Here is a 16,583-nt window from a genome sequence, read left to right as displayed (position 1 = left end):
ACTGAACTGCATGGAAATCCAACAAACAAAGATATAATGAAATAGTCATCCAGACAGGTAGGAGGGGCGGAGCCAGGATGGAGAGGACACGGTGTAGTGGTGGTGGCGGCAGCAGTGGCAGCAAGGCAGTGGCTGTGGGCCAGCCGGCGGAAAGCGCAGTCACACATTATAAAAGTCAAGAAGCCTCAGACCAGACTATGCAGCTCACAGTCCAGTCCCAGGGTAAAATAAAGCCTCACTGCTTCTGACTGTGAAAACCAGTGGGATTTGAGATGGAGGAAGAAACTGGCAGTCTCTCAGCAGAGTCTGTTTGTTTAGAGGGCTCCCACCATCCTAGAATGTCTGCAAACCACCCACTCTGGGAACCACAACCAGGGCAACAGCTGGGGGAAGGGGGTCCCAGTCCCATACGGGAAGCGGGAGAAGTACCTGGAAAAGGGGCAAGTGCTGAACAAGGGGCATTATTCCCTTTCTGACCCTTCCCCCACACACAGTGCCACAACGTGGTGAAATGAGTCACCTGTACTGACACATTCCTAAGACTCCACCCCTTACAACATAAGAGGTGTGACAGCTCTACCTGAGAAACAGAGGCAAACGCAGGAGCCTGTCAAGTTGAGGAGACAGAGAAGTATGGCCCAAAACAGGGAGTAGATCAAGGTTCCAGTGGGAGAACTAAGTGATGAGGAGATGGCCAACCTAACAGATGCAGAGTTCAAAACAGTGGTGATAACAATGCTCACAGACTTGACAGATATGACTGAGTACAGTAAATGCATAAGCGAAGAAGTGAAGGCTATACTAAGTGAAACGAAGGGAAATCCACACAAAACCAGTGGTGACGGGAAGGAAGTCAGGGTTCAAATCAATCATTTAGAACATAAGGAAGAAATAAACAGTCAACCAGTACAAAATGAAGAATCAAGAATTGAAAAAAAAAAAAAAAAAGGAGAAATTTAGGAACCTCTGGGACAACTTTAAACATACCAACATCTGAATCATAGGGGTGCCAGAAGGAGATGAGGAAGAGCAAGAAATTGAAAACTTACATGAAAAATAATGAAGGGAAACTTTCCTAATTTGGTGAAGGAAATAGACATACAAGTCCAGGAACCACAGAGAGTGCCAGACAGGCTAGACCCAGAGGACCACACCAAGACACATCATAATTAAAATGCTAAAGATTCAAGATAAAGGGAAAATCTTCAAAGCAGCAAGAGAAAAGCAGAGCATTACCAACAAAGGGGTGCCTATAAGAATATCAGCTGATTTCTCAAAAGAAACTTTGCAGGCATGAAGGGATGGGCAAGAAGAATTCAAAGTGATGAAAAGCATGGACCTACAACCAAGATTACTCTATCCAGTAAAGATATCATTTAGAACTGAAGGTCAGATAAAGTGCTTCCCTGACCAGGTAAAGCTAAAGGAGTTCATCATTACCAAGCTCTTATTATATGAAATGTTAAAGGGACTCATTTAAGAAAAAGAAGAAGATCAAAACTATGAACATTAAAATGACAACAACTAGCAACAACAGAATTTAAAAAATAAAAACAAAACAAACTAAGCAAATAACCAGAATAGGAATAGAATCATAGGTATGTGGATCATTTGGATGGTTATCAGCTAGAAGAGGGAAGGGGGAAAAATGAGGAAAAGGTACAGGGATCAAGAAACATAACTGGTAGCTACAAAATAGACAGGGGGAAGTTAAGAATAGTATAGGAAAGGGTGAAGCCAAAGAACTTATATGCATGACCCATGGACATGAACTAAGGGGGCTGGGATTGCTGGATGGGAGGGTGGTACTGAGTGGAGGGGAGCAAAGGAGGGAAAAGAATTGGGACTACTGAAACAGCATAATCAATAAAATGTACTTTTAAAAAAGAACATCTATTGAAGGTCATTGTAAGAATTAGTCATATGAACATCACTTTTGCATATGTTTTCAGGCTGCTGGAGAGGTCATTATCATTATGTTTTGTGTGCTGTAAAGAATCCATTGGAAGAACTAGAATGATTTCTCTATTCTGATCATAAGACCTATATAACTTCCTATGTTTCCCTTTTTACCTTGACTTCTGAGAATGTCAGTAAGTAAAATGAAACAAAACAATTATATTAAATAATTAACAGTTGGTTTGTTTTCAGTCTTCTCTTCTTTGTCCTGGTTTTCTATTTCTAATTTACTATCTTATTGAAGAAACATTCCTGTTAGTATAATCCCTAGAATTTTTTCAAAAGAAATTAACTATCAACTTGATACAAATAAAAGAAAAAATGAGATATAACAGGTGTCAGGTAGAATAGTCATGTTCAGGGGGCAACGACAGTCTAATCCAAAAGGAAGAAAAACTGACCGAGAACACTCGTCCTTTGGAAAAAATGTCTGATTGCAATCTCTTTCTCTAGATTTTAATTCCTGTTGAGTACCTACATATAATCATTTCTGACACTCCCCCAAATTATAAATGTTATAAATACTGTGTTCAACAAAAGACCAAGGTGAAAATAGAAACAACATTGGAAAGGATGTTGCATAAACGCTCTCCTGATTGTAAAGATAGAGATGCCAGACAATGGTTTAGCAAACTATCAGCAGAAGATTTCAAAGGAAGGGTAAGTAATTTTTAATGGGACAGGAGCTAACATGGACCAGGAGATGTGCCCAGTTGGTAAAGTAATTTGTTACAAAATATATCCACTTTACACAGTTCCAACACATGGAACAATAGACACTAACACTGTCTAAAGGGAGGTGATAAAAAAAAAGGAGGGGGGGCAACAATCATCTCCACAACACACCAGGAAGGATGGGCTCTGATCACTTTACAAGGTGGATAACGTCTTCTCTGCTACTGGACCAAACAGCAGCCGCAATAGCAGCCCTTGTACTGAACACCTGTGCCTCAGAGGCAGTTCTGCTCACTTTCCCTCTTCACTTCCCGAGTCTCTTCTGGAAGATACATTACTTATTTCTACAGCTGAAGTTTTAGCTCTTCAAAGCATTCTGGAATACTCTGTGCTTTTATCGTCAGTAATAAGTGGTAACTGTAAGTAAGGAGATTTCCTGAATTCTGTGTCATTCTAGCAAATTATTGAAACTGAGGAAAGGGTTGTGGGAATCCCCACATTGAGAGCTGGTTGGTCAGAAGTACACATGACAACCTGGGACTTTCAAACTGGCATCTGAAGTAGGGGCAGTATCACAGGACCGAGTTCTTAACTTGTGGGATCTAACACTAAATCCAGGTAGCATTTTGAACTGGAGGGGAGGAGAGGGGAAGGAAAGGAAGGACACTCAGCTGGCGTCTGGAGAGTGAAAGAATTGGTTGCTGTCAGAAAAATAAAACACACATTTGGGGTCAGAAGTGTTGGAAGTAAAAATAGTTCATACCCTGCTTCCTCTAAGGTCTCAGTCACTACTTTTAAGTTCCCTGAAGCTACTACATTATTGATAAAATTCAGTGTAATAGAGCTTTATGAGGCGTCCCTAGCCACCACTCCCCATCCCTACCATTTTCTGGGGGCTCTGCCACCTGCCCCTCCTTCTCACTCCCCCAACCCAACTATCACGAGATTATAGCACTATAGTTCTTCAATGCCAGATTCTCACACTGTAACCCCATCTTCCAAAACACCCAACCCACCCACCCCAGCACAGCTCACATATCCAGGGGTGAGTACCTTACTAACAAACTAACCAGATGGGGAAAGAGTCAGTTTGGGAGCACCTGGAACTGTTCTATATGATATTAGAAGCTGTCAGCATTTTCTTTCTTTCTTTCTTTTTTTTTTTTTTACCATGGAGACCAAAGAAGAAAGCAGAAGCTAGTCTGAAGATAAAGAATGAAACAGATAAGGAACAAGAGAGCAAGGTAAATGGCGGGGGAAGACCTAACAGTTAGGGTTCTGTGCATTCCTGAAACCCAGCAATAGCCACAATCTTAGACTGCAAAATGGCCACAGATCCTCCCCTCCCTGTTTCCATTCCCTGGCAATGTGACTTTGGAGCTCCTCCTGTGAAAAGGTGAAACCCATTTCCCCACTTCTTGCATCTGGAACATAATTTGTTTTGGCAAGGGGGCACAAAAGGAGACTTGAAAAGCACTTGTACATTGGAACTTGCCCTCTTGCTGTTCTTGGAAACCTGAGCCCTCCATTCGAGCAAGCCTGGGCTGGCCTGGTATATGAGAGACCTGTAGCCCAGACGTCCATCATCCTAGCTGTAAGCAGCCACCCCAGGAGCAGCCATTGCCTAGCTGACCAGCAGTTGACAGCAGATGTGTGAATGAGTCTAGCCAAGACAAGAAAAAGCTAAATCCAGTCCAAATGGTTGTTATTTTAAGCCACTAAATTTTGAAAGGGTTTATTACACAGCAAAGGCTGATATACCCACCTTTGGATCCCAGAACATGTCCCTTGAGTGGTTTTTTTTCCTTGCAAACAAGAGTCTCAATAATTCACATTTGCATTCAAAAACATTTTATCTTCAGAGAATCCCAAAGAATATTCAAATATTCAAACAATTTTAAACAATTTGTTCCATTGAGTTAAAAAATATATAAAACTATTCACAGAATTCCAGTTTATCCTTTCCCAGGCTCGAAGATCATCTCCTCTGTAGTTTATCAATTTTTAGTATATGTATATGTGCTGCCAAAATAAGTACCCCATGTGCCCTTTCATAAAAATAGATTATTATCTGACCTCTGCTTATTTCTTCTACCATAAGCTCTTGCTGCTTTTATCACATTGTCCATATTTCTGTCAAGGTAAACTAATTTCAGTTTTCTGAATATCTCATGCTCTCTCTGCCTCTGTGTCTTTGCAAATGCTGTTCCACCTGCATTCATTCAACAAATATGTACTAAGTGCTTACTGTGGGCAAGGAACTGTTACAGGTTCTGGAGATACAGCAGGAGTAGAGATGAGACCAAAATTCTATACTCTTCTCACCTTCATAACTGTGGCTGATTGTTCTTTCACTCAGACTAAATTCAAGCAGTAACGCCTCTGGGAAATTTTCATGGCCCCCTAGAATTGAATTACATATGCTACCTCTCTGCTCTACTGTAGCACTTAACCATATAACACAGTGGCTAAAGCATATGTTCCCTCCTCTGCAAAGTGGGAGTTATAATAATTACCCACTTCACTGAGCTGTAAGGATTTTAAAAGCCTACTATACAATGGATGCACAATAAATAGTGGCTACAGTCATCGGCCAGCCAGGAATCAGTATCCCATACTGCCTATGGATTTTTCCACCTACTATTCCCTCAGTCTGGAATCTCTGCTCAAATGTCCCATTATCAGACAGACTTTCTCTCACCTCCCTAAAATATATTAATACCTCCAGCCACTCTCCATCTCATACCCTGCTTTGAATTTCTCTAAGGCTTTACCACCTTAGATTATCTTTTCATTTATTTTCTGTCTCCCCTCAACAAATGTAAGTCCCATGAAAGCAAGCACTTTTTTAGTCATTAATCTATCCCAATTCTATAAAAGTTTGCTAATTGGATCAACATATGCACCAAATGTAGTTCCCTTGAAGGGTAATATTTTTAAGAGGCACAGAGTTTTTATTTTCATCACAATAATCAAGGTAGCAATGAGTCTAATCTTTGGTTGTTAAGACTCTGAATTATTTTTAACTTAATTTAATTTCTTAACACACTTTTCAATTCCCCATTATTCTATAATGAGAATACATTGCTCTTATAATAAGAAAAATAACTAACTGTTCCTGATGAAATCAGGAAAAACCTAGCGTTACTTAAAAGATTTTTTTACCCATTTAAGATGGTATACTGTGCTTCCCACTTCTACTCGTGGCTCCAGGAAACTGCAGCACACAAACTAGCTCTCCAAACTAAAACTCACACTTGAAAACTGTTTGTATTCTCACTGCCATTACTTTCAGTCACCTTATAAATTTTAACTATAACACTTCAATTAGAATATATTTAATTAATCTTAAAGTTCTAGTCAGCAAGCAAAAACTCTCACTTTACTACTTCATAACAGCTATATAATGTCTATCTCCTTGACATTGGAGAGGAAACTAAAAATAAATAAAAGTAAAACCAAGAGCATGAGACTGAACACAAGCCTGAAGGATAAAATTAGATATAAAGGAGGTGTTCCACACTCATCAAGGGAGATTTGTACCTTTAGAAACACCATTTTTGGTAGCCAATTAGGTGTTATAGGTTCGTTGCCTCTTTTGCTCCTGCACCTGAGAATGTAAGAGGCAGGAGATAAAATTCAGAAAATTCAAGTTGGGGCACAAGAGGAACAGCCTTTGCTAGTACCAATACTACATAACTCTGTTAATTCACATGCTTGTATTATATATGCACCAAATGTAGTTTCCTTGAAGGAACTTTCATATATACATATGAAAGACAAAGCCTATTAGCAACTAGTAGGACCCAGGACCTGGCACAAGTACCTGAAACTAGAGATATAGTCACATGTTTAACAACCAGTGTGGGACAGACTCCCTACTACACAAAACGGACATCAGCCATAGGAGAGGAAACAGAGATATGGTGAATCAGCCCTACCTGGAACATAACAACCCTTCAATAAATGGGGGTAAATAAATAGATCTGGATTTTGTAAATTATAAAAGCCCAAATAATTATTTACATTATCACCAGGAAATTATCATGTTGCAAATGAGATCACATTTTTTTCTTAATTCAGTTAGGCACCAGACTGCACAATGGAGATCCAAAGATTTAAAAAGGGGTAGTCTCTGTGATTGAAGACGTCACCATAATCTGGAGGGAAACATAAGCCCTACAGCGAAGTAAGAGGTTCTATGAGTCCCCTAAGCTAAGGAGCTTTAATCAAAAGGGGTGTGGGGGGGTGACCATTAAAGGCTTTTAGAGGTACAGATTTAACCCAAAGTTCCAGATGGCCACCCAATGACATACAACTGACATGAGCAAACCCATGTGAATGGCTCAGTAGCCAACAACACAGCTACCCGTCTGCCTTCTGTAGATAAGGCACCAACCTCACAAGCAAAGGACAGCACTGTTTAGCTTTTCTTTACTATAATGTACCAACCAGATGACTAGAGAAACTTAAAAGATCAAATGACCACCCTGACTTCAATCAACACCACCCACCTGGGAAGAAAAAAGGTCAATACACACAAGAAAGCACACACATGACAGGCAGCCGTCTGCCCATGTCAAGCCCCTCTTATGTCCACCTGTTCTCTCAGAAGCTCTGGCCTAAATCCAGCATTTATCTAGACAGGCTGCCAGTATCATTTTTACAGTTAGATATACTACTGATCAACCCTTCTAAAATCTAACATAAAGCTTTTAAAAATTAAGCCTGTGTGGAATAAACCCCTTAAAAGATTACAATACTTAAGAGATACAGAGACATGTAAATGTTTGTTAGTCAAACCAAATTCGTGTTGACTGGTATTTTCTCTGGAGCCTGACCATGTCATTACACTGAAATGTGATATATACAAACCCTGAGTGACTGCAAGTGAAATAATGTGACCCTATATACACAGTGACAGTTTAAAATTACATTTGCTTGGGTTATTTTTACGTTAGACATCGCAAACAGTTTATTCTAAGCTTAGTACATTTTGTTTCCTAAACAAAACAATGAAGAACATGAAAAGACTTGAATAGCAGTGCAACAAAGAAGGATTTTAATTCCTCCACAAAGCTGAGAATTTGTGATTTTTAAGTCATCGTATTTTCATTCATTCAATAAATATGCATTGAGTGTTGTGTTTATTAAAACATAATATAAGATTAAGTAAATATGTTACAGTAACTACTTGCAATTATGAAGGACTTTTTAAACTATCTTTTAAATTTCATTTATAAAAGGGGAATTTATATTACATACCTAAACTAAGACATTCTTTTGGATAGACAGCAGATCTTCTGTCTCTATGTATTAGAATATTTTTTATCTTTTCAAACATATATAAATATTGAATCATTATGTTGTACATCAAAGACGTGTCACAACTAATCATGTTTCTGCAACAGATGCCGGAGTTCAGGGGGAAAAAATGAAAGTAATCAAGGAAACTCCTTTACCTGCCTCTAATTTGCCCACAGCCCCTTTAATGAAGAACTTTGATACCAGTCAGTAGGAAAACATAAAACTAGTAGATGTGGATAAACTTTCTCTGCCTCACTGGCACATTCATTAACAAGATTCCCTGCAGATTTTACGAGTTATTTTTCAGTCATTCTGCTTGGTCTTCTCGTTCTCTTTGGTCCTACGATATTCCTGGAATAGTCTTTATCTGATGAATACTCAACCTGGCTGGTTTGGCTCAGTGGATTGAGCGTCAGCCTGCGAGCTAAGTGTCGCTGGTTCGATCTTCCAGTCAGGGCACATCAGAGAAGGAAAACTCTGACTCCAAAAAACCTCCGCTGCCTTGCGGCATACCTCTTGAGGGGAAAGGCTAAGGGAGTAAACCCCGACAGAAAATCCGGAGCCGGAGTCCCTAAGGCGGTTCGACGTTGTAGTCAACACCGGCAACTCCTGCGGCGCACCTGAAGCCAAGCTGTATTGACTCCGTCTTTCCCTTGGACCCTTCAGCTGCAAAGAGAGGGGGGGTCTGCTGCATGGGCAACAGCAGACCCTCCATATCACCCTGCCCAGGCTCTGTAGCTTCAGCTTCACTGGAGAGGACACTCCAGCGTCATCACAAGATGTCGATTCAACATGGGAGGAGACAGATACCGTGTCACTCCCGAGTCGGACTGCACAGCCATTCTCGGCGGTGCAGATAGACTCTTGAGAAGCTACACCATCGTCTCTCGAGACGGACGGCTGCCGACGACGACGACGACGACGACGATGTTGTACATCTGAATATATATCAATTATATCTCAATAAAAAACAAACCAAAATATTTTTGATTTAATGGAATAAACAGAAATTATGTGATATGATTCACTAAGGACATCACCTATGTAGTATTGCTGGAAGCAAAAAAGTTCATCTCGACCTACTAACAAGGCAACCATCCTGATAAATCCAAAGTGAGGAAATCTGACCCCCCAAAATTGGCCTGGACTATTAAAAATGTTACTGTCAGAAAAGACAAAAACCTGGGGTACTGTTCTAGAATAAAGGAAACTAAAGAAACATGAAAATTAAAGGCAACGATTGGATCAGAAAAAGGAAAAAGAAAAGAACAGGGAAAAAGTTGTAACGGACATTGTTACTGGGGCAAGTGGGAAATTTTAACATGGACCTCATATTAGATAACAGTATTGTGTCAATAACGTCTGCAGTTAACTCTCAAATGCTTCAGGAAAAACAAGTAGAGAATAAGATAAAGCATTTTGTGGCAAAATATTTACAAGGATCTAGGTAAGAGACATATATGTTCACTGACTGTTCTTGCACTTTTTCTAGATATTTGAAATTTTCTCATAATAAAAAGTTGAGAAAAAATGTTAAATTCTATATTAACAATCCATCTAATTATGTGTATGATATTTAACACTGTTGTCAACAAGTAACAATCTATCAGACTTTTTACAATGTTACCCCCCCCAAATGAAGCATATAAATGAAAACTTAGTTCTAAATATAAAGGCATTTTACATTAAAACATGTTTCTTTGAACTATTTCTAAAGGAAATATACATTTAAAATTTTTTTTATGATAACTTGTTTGCTTTATCACCAAATTCTCTTTTCTTAATCATAGCAACCTTATTTGAGGAATTAAAATGCTTGTAATTAAAATATTTGTTGTGAAAATGAACATGAATACAACTTAACTTATAAAAATAAAAAAGAACACTTTCATCTCTTTACAGTGTAGAGCTCTTTATAGCACATAAAATTTATGTTTTACATTTTTTATTTTAAATTCTGATTGCTTGTATTTTTGCATAATTTTATAAAATAATAACACAATTTTATCAGAAGAAGAAACATTAATCAGATAGTCTCTGATGCTCTTGTAACCACAGGAGTCATGACTAATTTTAACTTCCCTTTAACTTACTTAAATTATAGGAGATTATGGGCTTTGATGACCACACATAAAGCTCTACTGTGCCCTGCTTCCAGTTGATTTAAATAAACACAATCAAAATTAACAACTGGTTAATAGCCCAAATGTCTTCTTATGTGGGATGTTACCCAAGGTCTTTGAAACAATTATATTTTATTTTCATGCTTAAAATAATTAAATCAACATATTGGTCAAAAAGTAACCTGGGTGGCACTCATTAAAAGCTATCATTTGAAAGTGATACACGAAAAAGCCAACCTTCTTTTACGTTGTCCTTAGTAAGATCATATTGGTGCTGACACAAAGCAGAACAACCGAGTGTTAACAGCACAACCTGGGTTTCCAGAAGATAAATTTAAAGAACTTTTCCTAGTCATTATAAGAAACAAAATGAAATGGGATTCCCCATGCCTGCTCCTACCATAGCTCCAAAGAAGTTATGATATTCCATGGGAAATAATTTAATTACAGGGTAAATTACTTTAACATGTCAAATTGCCAACATGGTTAAATAGTCTACATATGTGAAACAAAACCTTAGCATATGTTAACTTTACCAGTCAGATACCCAGAAAAGAAATCCTTTCTTCTCTGAAAAGTTTTATTCTTTAGAAGATTTATTCTTGAAGAAATTAAAAAGGAAAAAACAACAGGAATTTTGGCTTTCACATTACTCATTTGGGTCATTTATTGTGGGATCTCTTGGCATGTAACAGTGAAATGATAACTAGAGAAATGCAATGAAGTTGTAAATAAGGGTAAAAAGCATAAATTATACCACATTAAACAACAGAATAGGATTTAATAATAAAAACTAGCTAACTTGAGGCACCACTTACAATACTTAACTAACCAGTATTGAAGGTCTGGGACTTTCTTAGGCCAGTTCCACTAGCTTCATGATCCAGTGTTTTACAACAAGGGAAGATCTTTAAAATACTAAGCAATAATTTGATGGGAAAACTCAATAGGTTCAGTTTTTCCTCTTTAATTTTGTTTTTTCCCCTGAATGTTAAGGCTATAGTTTAATAATGAGCATCTACGATTCCCTAGACTGACTGAGGCAAAAGTACTCTTGGTTGGTCCCCTGTGTTCTGCTCCAACTGGAGCTCCCATAAAAAAATAGGAAAGGAGACAAGACAAAGAAAAGTTTGAAATCCACCAGGAGATCCCAATCCAGAAGCATAGAAGGCTGCCCTAAGGGGTGCCTGCTGACTCTACTTTCACCTAGCCTTAGACACCCCACAGAAGGAGGAGCGAAGCCCACCTGCCAAGGCCCTGCAGTGCCCCTCTCTACCATGGCTCTCTGCACCTACAAATAGCTCCTTATTGGCAGAATCAGCAAGACTGCCTCCATGGAGAAGGACCAATTTCCTAGGGAGGAAAATTTCACAAGCCAGCAAAGTGAACTTTATACAGAGAAGAAAGGCTGAAAATTAGCACTAGTTAAATGTATAATGTACTTCAACTTAAATGTACTTCAACTTAAATATCACTCCCTATATTCTCATGTTATTGTTACCCATAATACTCCTCATTTTTTCCAACAAACCATAATCATTTGAACTGGTAATATTTTTCTCTTCCTCACTTCTCTTACTTTAAGTCTTTGTACTAGCCACTTAACCTAAAGTAGCCTTTCTCAAGTGATTATCCAACATTGCTTTACTTCATTCTCCTTATAGAATTATCCCTATGTGAAAGTATCTTCCCATTTACTTGTTTCTTGTATCTGTGCCTCCCTTTTGGACTACAAGCTCTTCGTCTTCCTTACTGCTCTAGCCCCAGTTCTAGAGCAGTGCCTGGTTCAATAAACATTATTGAATAAAAGGATGAAAAGTAAGGTTTTTTTCTACTGTTCTAATCCATTTGGTATTCTTGAATCTCAGAGTTAGAAGGAAAGTAAAGACTTTCAGTGAGACTAGCCTAATCATTTTCCAGTGATACAGAATGCCTCACCTGCAGACAAAATCTGTCTTTCATTAACTGGGATGAAAACTATGGATTGTTATTACTATTATCATCATCATTATAATTTAGTGATGATGACAATAATGATCATTACCACTTATTATGACTTATATCTCTTTAATTTTGTCATTTCTAATATTCATAACAATTTTACAGACCAACAGGTTCAGAGAGATTACTAACGTGCCAAGGTCACACAGCTCCCCAGGGTATGAGCTAGGAGTCCAAGCTCTGGTTGACTCCAGAGACCATGCTCTTCCCACCATGCTGTGAGGTGGGATGTTGAGTTAAAATCATCTTCTTTTAATTCCATCTTCCAGTCTTGATGATCAGGCCAAGTTACTTTCCTGTCTTCTGATTCCTTATCAGTCCTGCAACTGTTAAAATTAAAAAATTATATCCAGCCCTGGTTGGTGTGGCTCAGCAGGTTGGAGCTTTATCCCATAGACCAAAGGATCACCAGTTCATTTCCTGGTCAGGGCATATATACCTAGGTTGCAGGTTTGGTCCCCAGTCAGGGTGCATGCAAGAGGCAACCACATGTTTCTCTCTCACATCAATGCTTCTCTCCCTCTTTTCCCCCTGTCTGGAAGAAAGAAAGGAAAAAGGAAGGAAGGAAGGAAGGAAGGAAGGAAGGAAGGAAGGAAGGAAGGAAGGAAGGAAGAAGGGAGGAAGGGAGGGAGGGAGGGAAGAAGTAAAGAAGAAAAGAAGGAAGGAAAGGTGGGGAAGGAGAGGGGGAAAAAAAGGAAAGAAAGAAAGGGAGAAAAAAAATTCTAAATAATTTCCAGCTGTATTTCTAAAGCATCTGATATATTTAGTAGCCAAGGAAATTTTAATTTATAAAATATTCTTTTCCTTAGTCATTCATTTTGGGTATTACTGGATGAAATATTATTAAATTATTTTTATATGCCTATATTATTCATTGTCTACTGGCTTCATTGAAAAGTTCCATAAATATCTTATTTTTTAGTCTCACTTCTAGCATTTTCACCTAGGATTTGACTCTAACCTTTTGCTTTTATAATCATCAAAGATCTTGAAATGACTGAGTTGGAAAAAAGTCACAATATACTTCCTAAAATGCATCCCAACTCTGAAATATTAATATTTATAAATTGTTCAATGTGCTTTTAAGAGCAAGAGCTACTAAAAATTAAATAGGAAAGAATATGGAAGAGATAAAATAAAAATATGTTCACAGAAACTAATTCTAAAAATTAAATTTGACAAATAGGAAAATTGACATACCAATAAAAAACAAAAAAACAAAACTCGAGACATTCTGATGAGTTTTTATTAAATTTTTCAAAGATAGTAAACACCATCACTTCAAGGGGAGTGGGTATTTGCAAATTAGGTAAATACACTTAAGTTTTGATGGCAGAAAATATGCAGTGTAACTTTGAAAGGCTTCACAATGATTTAGGGTGCTTTTGAACCTCTCCTTGAAGCCACAGGAAGCTGAATTTCACTTTCAGTTCTCCCCCTCACTTTTCTGTTTTCTTCTGTTTTCTTTTCCTTTTTTATTTATTCCCTTATTTTAATTAAAATTAAGAGCCTTCTGCCCAGCAGTAGGATGAATTCAAGAGCTTGGTTACCCCGGTATCTCCATCTAGTGGGCATTGAGATTATAAAGCTTATTTTATCCAATAAATTCCTGATTTTCAAGTTTATTAAACAAAGTAATTTCAAGAAAGGCAGGAAAAAGAAAGGCAGTGGGCATTTTTATGAGAATGGAACTGTCAATCAGCAATACCAGGGGAATTGTGTTATATCATTATGTTATAACAAGTACCTAAGCCCCCAGTGTTCCAATTTTGCTAAAGTTAGGATATAGCTTTCCAGTGTTTTCTTTTTTCCATTAATGATTCTGTTGTCACTAAGATCTAGAATCCTGAAAAATCCATTAGAAGATTTAGATATCATAGAAGCATGAGTCTAATTATTATTAGGCAACTCTTCATAAAATGATAGTATAAAGAATTGCTTTACATCTTAGATCACAGAATTTTAGTGCGAGATGGAGCCTCAGACACTTAGTACTCTAAATTCACTATTTTACTAGTGAGTGAACAGACCTCAAGCCAGAGTCTTCCCTTCAGTTATAAAACTAGAGAATAGCAGCACCAGAATTCAGACCCAGGACTGTTTTTCAGTCCCATACTCCTCAGAGTAAAAATAAATTCAGTTTCCTAAGAGAAGGTACTTCTTGCTTTGAAACAAAGTATTCACTTTATATTTTTCTTTAACTCATCAGAATATAATAATATTTTCAACTCAAGGAAGATAAAAGTACATACAATTATCCCATCTTATGTGTTTGCTTAAATATGACTAAAGTAGCTTTTGCTTCAGAAGTAATAGTTTAAAAGAAGTCAAACAGAAAATTGGTTTAAAGGGGGTGAATATTAACAACATATTATATATTAATGCTTAATATCTAGAGTTCCTATGAACTAATAAAATGATTCATGAATAACTCAGGAGAAAATGAGCTTAGTAGATATACAACAAAGTCCAAAAAAAAAAAATGCAAGTGACTGATAAAAGACATGAAAAGATATTTAAACTATCTAATAATCAAGTATATGTTCTTGACAGCATCTAACAGACAGTAAAAGATTTAAAAGACTGAAACAGTGTTAGCAAGGCTGTGGGGAAATGGATTCTCATGCAATGTTGTTCCATATTTGTTGGTAGAATCTTCCTAGACAACAATTTGACAATGAACTTGCAAAGTTAAAATGATCAGGAACAAGGCAAGGATGTGCCCTCTCACTACTGCTTTTCAACTTCATACTGGAAATCCTCATTAGTTCAATAAGATAAGAAAAAGAAACAAAAGATATACAGATTGGGAAGGAAGAAATAAAACTGTCTTTGTTCATAGATGACATGATCATCTATGTAGAAAATTCAAAAGAATCAACAAAAAACTAAAACTAACAAGCATTTATAACAAGATTATAGGATAAAAGATTAGTATACAAAAGTCAATCACAACAACTTTTCTATATGCCAGCAATGAAGAAGTAGAATTTGAAATTTAAAATACAATATCACAACAGTGTGGGGATTGTCTGTGAGAGCAGGGGGCAAGCTGAATGGAGGAGTACAAAGGGAGAAAAATTGGGGCAACTGTAACAGAATAACAATAAAAAAATATAATATCATTTACATTAGCACCTCCCCAAAATGAAATCCTTAAGTATAAATCTAATAAAATATGTAGAAGATTTATAGGGAAAACTACAAAACTCCAATGAAAAAAATCAAAGATCTAAATAAATGAAAAGATGGTCCATGTTCATCAATAGGAAGACTCAATACTGTCAAGATGTTACCTCTTCCCAACTTGATCTATAGATTCCATGCAACCCCAATTGAGAGATTTTAAAGTTTATATGGAGAAGCGAAAGACCTAAAATAGCTAACACAATATTAAAGAAGAATAAGTTGGAAGACTTACACTACCCAACTTTAAGACTTACTATAAAGCTACAGTAATCAAGGACATGTGGCATTGGCAAAAGAACAGAAAATTCAATCAATAGAACAGAATAGAGAGCCCAGAAACAGACCCACATAAATCTAGTCAACTGATATTTGACAAAAGAGCAAAAGCAATACAATGGAGCAAAGATGGTTTTTTCCAACATATGGTGCCAAAACAACTGGACATTCATATACCAAAAAAAAAAAAAAAAAAAGGATCTAAACACAGACATTTCACCTTTGCAAAAATTAACTCAAAATGGGCCATAGGTCTACATGAAAAACATGAAACTATAAAACTCCTAGATGACACAAGAGAAAATCTAGGTGGCCTAGGATCTAGCGATGATCCTAGATACAGCACCAAAACTTGACTTCAATAAAATTTAACATTTCTGCTCTGCAAAAGACAATGTCAAGAGAATAAAAAGAGGAGCCACAGGTTGAGAGAAATATTTGCAAAAGACCTAGCTGATAAAGGACAGTTATCCAAAATATACAAAGAACTCTTAAAACTCAGCAATATGAAAACAAATAGCCTTATTTAAAAATGGGCCTGAGATCTTGACAGATATCTCACCAAAAAAGAAAATACAGATGGCAAATAAGTATAAGAAAAGATGCTCCACATCATGTGTTACTGGGGAAATGCAATTTAAAATGACAATGAGATACTAGTACACACCTATTAAAATGGTCAAAATCCAGAATTCCAAATGATGGTGAGGATGCAAAGCAACAGGAGTTCTCATTCATTCCTGGTAGAAACACAAAATGGTGCAGCCACTTGGGAAGACAGTTGGCAGTTCCATTCAAAATTAAACATACAGTCATCACATGTTCCAGCCATCACTATCCTTGGAATTTACCCAAAGGAGTTGAAAATTATGTCACACAAAAACCTGCATATGGGTTTTTTATTTTTTAGATCAACACCTTACACTCACATTTATACAAGGACAAAGGGCAAAGAACTTCAAAGAGTCAAAGCAACTGCTTATCAACTATATTCAATAGAGTTAACATTGTTGTCTCCATTCTTCATTTTCTAAATCCAGAGGGAAACTGTAA

The 16,583-nt window shown here is 37.2% G+C and overlaps 1 protein-coding gene across 4 annotated transcripts in view; it reads right to left on the bottom strand.

The window, feature by feature from the left end:
• Window positions 1-16,583, bottom strand: part of GALK2 (galactokinase 2) — a 114,661-nt gene that overhangs the window by 51,402 nt on the left and 46,676 nt on the right. The gene's annotated exons all lie outside the window — the stretch shown is intronic.

This window comes from Furipterus horrens, unplaced genomic scaffold (genome assembly GCF_987537825.1).
Source record: "Furipterus horrens unplaced genomic scaffold, mFurHor1.1.pri manual_scaffold_3, whole genome shotgun sequence".
In the NCBI taxonomy this organism is placed as follows: domain Eukaryota; kingdom Metazoa; phylum Chordata; class Mammalia; order Chiroptera; family Furipteridae; genus Furipterus; species Furipterus horrens.
This window is presented reverse-complemented; position numbering and strand designations above follow the sequence as displayed.